We start from the raw sequence: 9,084 nt of genomic DNA on the forward strand, positions 1-9,084 counted from the left end.
GTGAGAAAGGAGGGCGTTCGCTGGGAGGCTTGTGGACGATGTCCTGAGGAGGTGCGTGGCAAGAGAGGCGCAGAGCCCCTGGGCAGCTCCACCAGGCAGCAAACACAGACTTTACACCCCCCTGCTTGTGCTTGCAATAAAGACTTGACTCCCAAGTGCTTGCTTGTGCCTACCTTCATTCAAGCCAGGCCATACTGTGGCCTCCTGAAGGCCTCGCTGTTCGGCCTTTCCATGTCCCCTAGGGCCCCCATGGCCCTTTTGGGGCAACCATTTGCATTTTGGTGCCCCCGAAGGTCTTCCATTTCTGTTTGCGTGCCTCCTATCGCCCTCCATGTGCCTTCTGGTGCCTCCCAGAGCCCTGCGTTTGCCTTCTGGTGCACCTCAGAGTCCCTCGTGTGCCTTTCAGTGCGCAGCCCCAGGCCTTTGTGTGCCTCTGGGTAACTGCCTTGGCCCTCTGTGTGCCATTGGGTGCCACCCAGAGCCCTCCCCCTGCCTTTCTTTATGCCCCAGGGAACTCCTTTTATCCTCTTTACCCCTCAAGACTGGCTGGAGTGGCTGGAGCTGCGTAAAAGGAGGAGAAAGGGCGAGAAAGTCAGTGCAGTAGCCTTGAGCGCAGCAGCAGCCCGGAAGACGGCACCAAGCTGGTCTGCCGCAGCACAATGCTGGGTGAAAATGAAAAAAAAGGAGAACGGGGTAGAAAGTCAGGCAAAACAGGAGAGTGTTAGCTAAATGGATTTGCTCGCATTTTCTTTTCTTCCAGTTCGTGCGCGGGTACCAGAAAGAAGGCAGCAGAAGTACACGCTAGCTAAAACCCAGTATCAGCGGAATAATAGGAAACCTTTTTTGTTGCGTTACAGATTAAATCACCGTTGTTCAAATTTACCCATGGTGCAGTAGCATTAAGCCTATATGTGCAAGATTCAGCTGGCGTTACACTGAGAAGTTGGAATCGCATAGCACGTTGATTTGTCTGTGTGGCCGGTGTTGAGACTTTCCCTATATTGGAAGCTGACTACAGGTTAGGTTCACCTTAAAGCTGGGTAAGTTCGAGTCATTAGGTATTAGCGACAGGGGTGTGCTCACGCCTACGAAACACATAGTTGCAACTTTCGTGATATCTGACCCACACTGTACACAAAATTTGTCTCAATTGTTTAAGGCAGTCTTTGCTTAATAGTAGCCACCAGTTTGAACTTGGAGTTACGCGTTGTAGTGGAATTCCTCAGATCGTGTTCAACAGCAGCAAAAGGAGGATCACGGCCGGGAGTTTGGCGCAGCGTTCACCTGCGAGTGGTGGATCCAAGCGTCTTTGCCTGCAACTTTAAGAACAGAACAAGTACCTAAGGATACTTGCACAGGACCCTCCCGCTTGGCTTGTAATGCATCTTTAGTTTTATAGACCTTTACCATGACATAATCTCTGGGTCGATGAGGATGCACACGGTTTCCTAAAGGTAAAGTTTGCGTAATTACAGCTTTGTACCATTTCTTTTTAAAGCTAGCTTGTAGATATATTGGGTGACTGCTTCGTCCCCTGCCAAAAGGCCTGTGTGTGCTGGAACAAAGGTTCCTGGGATTCTATCTGGTCTTCCGAATAAAATCTCAAACAGAGTTAATTTATGGCCTGGGTTTGGGCATCGCCTTAATTCCCCTAGTGCTAATGGTAAAGCTTCTGTCCATTTTCATTGCGTTTCTCTACAAACTTTTGCCAGTTTACTCTTTAGGGTACAGTTCATTCTCTCTACCTGTCCCGAGGATTGGGGGGTGGTAAGGTGTATGTAGTCCTCGTCGAATCCCTAAAGCTTTATACAGGCTTTCTAATATTTCAGCTGTAAAATGTGATCCTTTATCGGAGGCTATTTGTTCAGGTTCTCCAAAACGTGGTATGATATCTTTCAGTAAAGCTGTAACCACCACTTGAGCAGTTGCTTTTTGGGTAGGGAATGCCTCTACCCAACGGGGCAATTGAACCATTATAAGTGGCAGGTGTTTTAGTCTCTCTTTTTGGAGGCATGTCTGCAAAGTCAGTTTGTAGCTTCTGGAACGGTGTCCAGGCCCAAGGGCACCCTCCTTTTGGCTTTGCCTCTATCTTGGACTTTGCGTTATATTCTGCACGTATCAAACATCCTTTTGTGACTTGTAATACTGCTTGGGTCAGTCCAGGTGCCACCCCTGATTGAGAGACTTGATTTTCTAGATAAGAGGCTCCTCCACGTGTCCGATGGTGAAGCTTTCTCTGACCAAAGCTATCAACGTAGTCCTGAGGAGAAAAGGTCTTCTTTCTAATGTCCAGATTCCATTTACTCGTTTTGCTCCTAAATGTTTCCATTTTTCAGTTTCTTTTGCGGGTAAGGGATTTCACACGGCACGCTGTGCTAAGGTCACATTTGCTTCTGCATTCAAAATGATGCGGACGTGGACAGGTAAATAAGGCACGCCGCCCCGAGTCAGTACAGCTTTCGCTGCACGGGGCACCACTGCCGTCAGGCTGTGCCCCAGCCCAACGTGTCCTGCTTGCTCCATCAGCTCCATTAGCGTGTCCAGAGAAGGGCAGCGAAGCTGGTGAAGGGTCTGGAGCAGAAGTCTTATGAGGAGCGGCTGAGGGAGCTGGGACTGTTTAGCCTGGAGAAAAGGAGGCTGAGGGGAGACCTTCTTGCTCTCTACAACTGCCTGAAAGGAGGTTGTAGAGAGGTGGGGGTCGGTCTCTTCTCCCAAGTAACAAGTGATAGGACAAGAGGAAACGGCCTCAAGTTGCGCCAGGGGAGGTTTAGACTGGACATTAGGAAATTTTTCTTCACTGAAAGGGTTATCAAGCATTGGAACAGGCTGCCCAGGGCAGTGGTTGAGTCGCCATCCCTGGAGGTACTTAAAGGATGTTTGGATGAGGTGCTTAGAGACATGGTGTAGTGGTGGTCTTGGCAGTGCTAGGTTTACGGTTGGACTTGATGATCTTAAAGGTCTTTTCCAACCTATACGATTCTGTGATTCTGTGATTCTGTGATTCATGAAAGCTGCTGCTGCAACAGCCCTAGCGCATGAAACCATCATGCCTTGAATTACGGGGCCTAGCTGTGCTGAGCAATATGCTACAGGTCGCGGGCGTTGGGCTGCTTTCTGGGTCAACGTGCCATTGGCTATTCTTTTCTGTTCATGTCACTATATTAGAAAAGGTTTGTTAGGAGGAGCTTTTTGTAGGTTTTTCTCATGTAAGGAGGGAGGGGTAGAAGGTGAGCGCAGCAGGAGCCGGCAGCCAGGCTCCTACCTGCCTTCCCCAGGAAGCAGCTAGGGGAATAGGCAGCAGAAAGGAAAAGGGGCAGAAAGCCAGGAAAAGTGGAGAAAGCGGTAGGAAGCGAGAGCAGAAGCCAGCAGCGCCGCCGCAGCCGGTGGCCCAGCTCCGCCCCGCCCTCTCCAGGCGAAAGCCGGGGGATGTACGGGGCACAAACGGCGGGTCCGGGTCCGGGTCCGGGTCCGGGTCCGGGTCCGGGTCCCGGTCCCGGTCCCGGTCCCGGTCTGGGGGGGGCCGCCCGTGCGGGTCGGCCAGGAGCCGCGCCGGGCCAGTCACAGGCGGGTCCGGCTGGCTCAGCAACGGTCGCTCCAGCCCCTCCGCGCCAGAGCTGTGACCAATCGGAGGAGCCCGTGCAGCGGGGCTGCGACCAATCAGAGGAGCGCACGGCGCCGGTGCTGCGGCCTGTGTGGAGCTGCGGGGGCGGGAAGAGAGGTGTGGGGGCGCGCGGCGGGGGCACGCGTGGGGAGACAGACGCAGGAGGGGCCGCAGAAGAAGACACAGGAGGGGGGCTGTGGAAGGGGACGCTGTTGGGGACGGGCTCTGGGCCGGAGGCGCTCCATGGCGGCGGCGGTACCTCTGAGGGACTGCGGCCTGAGGGGGAGGCCTGCCGGAGCAGAAGGAAGAGGTGAGGGGGAAGGGGCAGCAGACGGGCAGAGGGAAAGGCAGCGTGGGGGAGAGAGAGAGCGTCCCGCGGTGATGCAGAACGTCCTGCGCCGCCCGTCGCCTCCCGGGAGGCACTGGGAGGGACCGAGGGTGACGAGCAGCAGAAACGAGGGCAGGGGAGACTGGGAAGGGGGCACAGAGGGGTCTGGGCTGAAGGGGAGCGTGAGGAAACGGGAGGAGAGGGGGTTCCTGCGTCCTTCGTTTGTGCTCTGTGTTTCTCAAGACGCGAACGAGGGCTTAGATGTTGAGAGCAATGGGCCAACAATCCAACTCAGTGCAGTTCCCGAGTTGAGGCTGCTTGGCCCCTGACAGGGAAGAGGTCTAAAAAGGAAAAGGCGGTAAACGGAGCAGTTTTGGTGTGGGAGTTCCTTGCATTTCTTCCCGGTTGGCGAGGATGCCTGCTTTGCTTCACGGAATCACAGAAGAGTTGAGGTGGGAAGGGGCCTGTGGAGATGACCTAGCCTAGGTCCCCTGCTGAAAGCCGGGTCGGCAAGAGCGGGTGGCCCACAGGGCTGTCCAAACGGGCCTCCAGGCGGGCCCCCCCCACAGGTCGGCGGGCAGCTGCTGTGCGGCGGCAATGCAACGGTGCGCGATTGCTCTACATAGCCGCTCGCGGGGAGACCGTCTGGGGCGGCCGCCGCTGGGTGCCTCTGGAGCGAGAGGAGTCAGCGCAGGGTCGCAGCTCCGGGAGAGCTCTTGGAAGGAGCCGTGGAGCACCGTCTCACTGCTGGCGTCCGAAAGGCAGACGCACTGCTGAGTGCACTGGGAGAGAGGAGAGAGGTGAGCAGCGGGCCGATGGGGAGGGCTCAGGCGGGGAGCCTGGGGCGTGGGGGGGCTGCCCTGGGGCCTGGGGACGTGCCCTTTCTTGCAAGTGCTGTGCAGGAGGCTTATTGAGCTAGCGCCTGAGTGTCCCTGTCTTCCTAGCTCGGGCACAGAAGACAGCACCTGGGAGAAGGAGCTACTGGGCCGATGGATCCTGAGCTGCTGGACCTCCCACTCGGGGTCAAGATCCCTGTGCTGCCCGGCTCCAAGCCCGTCTTCAGCAGGGCAAAGCTGGGGGAAAAGGTAAAGCAAGTAGAAAGGGGTGGAAAAGCTCTCTTCTTTTACGGGGCGCCTGTCATTCAGAGAAGTCCTTGTGGCCGCCTGCTCTACAGCGGGAGCCGCAGCCCCAAGGACGGCTTGGCACCTCTGGGCAGCGCAATCCCATTTTGCAATCAGAGGGAATCGCCAGAGGAAAAGACATGGCTGTAGGCAACATTTCAGCTTAGCTCCTTACAGGCGCAGCACTGGGCGCAACCCTCTCGCCCCCACAGTAAATAGCTCCTTCTGTTCCTACAGCCACAGTAGATAGGCACCAGGCGGAAGAGGTAGGCACAGGGTTTCTTCTCCGTTGGAGAGTCTCTGAAGCAGAGGCATCTTTCCTCTGGGTGGGAAGTAAGCCAGGAGTTAGTCTGTACCTCGGAGGTTTGGAAATGCCACCCTGCGTGCCTGAGGAGCTCGGAAGTGCGTTCGTCCCTGCTGCTCTCCCCTGCCCCGTTCACACTGCGGAGCATCTCTCTTACAGCTTCACCGGCCCTCATGCTATTTTGACCTGGGAGATCCCTACTGTCGCCTCATGCGCGCAGAGTACAACAGCCTGCATGACCCGCATCTGCAGGCGTACCACAAACGCAAAGACAACATCCGGAGGCTGAAGAGAGAGGGTTACGTCACCAGCGATGGCAAAGTAGGTTTGGATGTCGTCGGGCCGATCAAAACGGTTCCCTCTGAGCGGGGTTCCCCGAGCGCAGAGGGAGTGTGTGCAGAGGAGCAGCTCTCCTCCGGCTGGGTTCGGGCGGTTGCGGGGAAGGCGGTCTGCGTAGCTGGCTTGACAGTGCTTGGGTGATTTCTGCCCTCGTCTCTCCACAGGTGGTTTGCACTCTGAAGGAGTTCAATGAGTACAGGCCACGCTCTGACCACACTCAAGCTGGAGGCAGAGAAAATGTTCAGGCGAGAAGAGGTAGGCAAAGCGGACTGTTCGCGGACACCTGTCAGCGGCAAGGTGCCGAGGGCTGGGGCTTTACGTGCCGCATCTCGGGGAGGCGGTCGGCGCAGAAGAGGAGAGGGCTGTGCTGGCGGGCCGGGCGTTGTGGCGACGCAAGGACGAGCTGGCTCGGAGCTGAGCTAGCGCAGGGTGCTGGGGTGGGCACGGGCAGGAAGGTCGTGTGCAAGCACGCGGAGTCCTGAGGGAAGCCCTTCTCTTCTGCCCTCGTCGCGTGGCTGAAGCAAAGCGCTGGCCTGGGCCCGCGTGAAGCCTCAGCACGCAGGGGCGTGAGCGCTCGTCCAGGCAACAGCGAGCCGCAACCTGGTGTCACCTTTCAGGAAAGGCTTCGGCAACACCTGGCAAAATTAAAGGATGCCCCCAAACCGCCGCGAGCAATTGACCCTTCTCGCCTGGCAGAGCGGCTGCTGCAGCCTCACAAGCCATCCTGCCCACCTCCACCCAAGAGCAGCAAGATCGCCCTGAAATCGGGGCGATGCAGAAGAGTGGAGCTTTCGGAGACCTTTGCTCCAGATCGCCAGCAGGATATTGGTCTGGTGGCCAAAGAGTTTGCAGCGACCAAGCTGAAGAGCCTGGGGAAGCGTTTGGCATCCGGCCTGTCCGAATCATCGGAGCCAGGGCTGTCAGCCAGGCGGAAGGAGCAGCCTACACAGACTTTACAGGTCAGATTTTACAGGCTACTCAGGGCAGCAAACACAGACTTTACACTCTTGTGCTTGCAATAAAGACTTGACTCCCAAGTGCTTGCTTGTGCCTACCTTCATTCAAGCCAGGCCATACCGTGTCTGGGCATTTTCCCTGCAGTGATCTGTCTCATCTTCTTCCCTCCTACAGCCTCTGTCACGCTACGACCCAATTTGACGGGGAATCTTAACTATGGAGGCGAGAAGTAGCCAGCATTTTTGTCTCTCGTAGCAAGCTTTGCTGCCGGGCTAGTGGAGGGACGGGTCCGGTTCTAGGAAGCCTGGTCTTCACCTTGTGTGAAGGACAATGCTGGTCTTCGCCTCGAGATCCTTTTTGCAGGGCCCTTTCTCCTCAGACGGAGCTCCCCCAGAAGCTCTGCACGAATACTTGCCGTCGCGGCGCCTGGGATGGCCAGTGGCGTCTCCGCCTGGGGACCGCTCTGCCATGTGTCGTTTGGGTCTCGTCTGTCCGGAGCGGGGAGGCAGGTGTATTGTGGGGGCCCAGAATCGTGCACTTGAGCAGGTTCAAGCAGCCGGTGCCAGGGCTCACCCGAAGGGGAGCAGTGGGAGCAACCCCCTCTCTAACGGGAACTCACTGCCCTGCTGTGCCGCAGGCTTGGCCTTTGACAGTCTCCCGTGCAGCATCCCCTGGGGAAGGGAGGCCTTCGGTCCCACAAGGAGACAAGTCAACTAGTTGAGAGGGAAGGGGAAATGCAAACTGTAAGTGCTCGGCCGCGGTAATTTGTGACGGAGGAATGATGTGGCACGGAGGGCAAGAAGGGGTTAAACTGGCTGGAAGCAGGGATGCCAGAGACAGAAGGACTCCCTGCAAGGGAGGGCAGTTTCCCTGGGTGATGAGATAAGAAACAGCCTCCTTTCTTTGCCTTGTAGCCATCCTGGAGTGGGAGCTCTGGGGGGCCACCTCTGGGCAGCAGAGCTGGTCCGGGAGATGGACCCACGGCCCGGCTGAGGTGCCCCGTGCAAACCGCTCCCGGGAGGGGTGCTGGTGCGAGCGGATGTAAGGCATCTGCTTGTGGCGCATCTTTGCAGACTCCACGTAGAACCGCTTCTTGCGGTAAGACTCCGCCGCCCAACGCATTGTTCGCTCAGGTACTTTTTTTTTTTTTTTTTTGAATTTAAGCACAAACGTGTGTGTAATTCGCCTCGAGGGGTACCATAAAAATTCCCCAATGGCAGGAAACAGAGCCTGGCCTACCCACAAAACCTCGCGAGTCTTTGGTTTAACGCTCTGCCCGTCTGCAGAGAGAAAGTAAGACCAGCTGCAGGGAGCCCACAGCAGGCACCTCGAGGGGCAGTCACAGCCCTGGGACACAGGGAACAAGGGATGTGTTGTGCAGAAATTCTTTAGCTCTAACTTCTGGAAGGCCTTCCCACGTGAACTGCTCTGTATCGGAGGCTGTGGGCAGTGGATCAAGCTGAGGCCTGAACTCCCTCAGTCTCTCTCTCTCTCCATCCCAGCCTGTTTCCCGGGACACTCCCAGCCCTTCAGGATCACCAGCACTCACCCCCACAGCCAGCCCCTCTCTCTCCCAGGCCAAAGGAGTCCTTCTCTCCTGGCTGGCCAAACCATAGTTCCCTCCTGTTCCCTGGCAAGACGCTCAGCACGCAGAGCGGGAAATGCTCGCTGCAAGCAGCTAGAGATGCTCCTGAGCAGCTTGGCCGCCACCGTGAGCAGCCAGCCCCTCGGACCCTCTTCTCAGTCACGTCAGCACCAGCAAATACCAGCAGCCAAAACATCTTCCCTCTGCTACTCCAGCCCTGCAAGGCCACTCTTGATTCCGTTCTTCATTTCCTTCTTTTTTTCACGCCCTGTCCTGGACTGGAATGGCAAAACCACGTCATGTGGGGGTGAGAATGTGTTTGTAACCAGACTGGCCGTGAGGACGGAGGCAGGCAGCGCTGCATTCCTCTGTCACCTCTGCACATCAGCCCCTGCCGAGACTTTTGGCAGAGGCCTCCTTCCTCCTGCCCTCGCTGAGCTCCTGAAGTTCTCTGCTGTAAACTTCAGTGGATCTCTTTGCAGGGATGTCACCATGCTCGTAACGTCACAGGCTATCCCAGCTGATGTGTAGCCATCAGACCCTTGCCGTGATCTTTACCGATATGCCAACACACCGCAGCTAGGAAACAGTCTTTATTTTTAACACGATTGAACTGCAGAGGTCTGACAAACCTTTCCAGGGGGTGTTAGGTTAACTAGTTCCTTTGACTGTTCTGACTCCCTGACTTCCCCTGCACAGGGCATTCTGCTGTGCCTTGCCTGGCTTCTTACAGGCAGAGCCCGGCAGATGCGTGGCCTGGGGTCTGCTCCAGCTCTCGGGCATCCCTGTGCTTTCCAGCTGCAAAGGTCCCCCTACAGGGACCGCCTCCTTGAGTCGATACAGCTGCGT

Source organism: Mycteria americana, chromosome 14, assembly GCF_035582795.1.
Source record: "Mycteria americana isolate JAX WOST 10 ecotype Jacksonville Zoo and Gardens chromosome 14, USCA_MyAme_1.0, whole genome shotgun sequence".
Lineage (NCBI taxonomy): Eukaryota > Metazoa > Chordata > Aves > Ciconiiformes > Ciconiidae > Mycteria > Mycteria americana.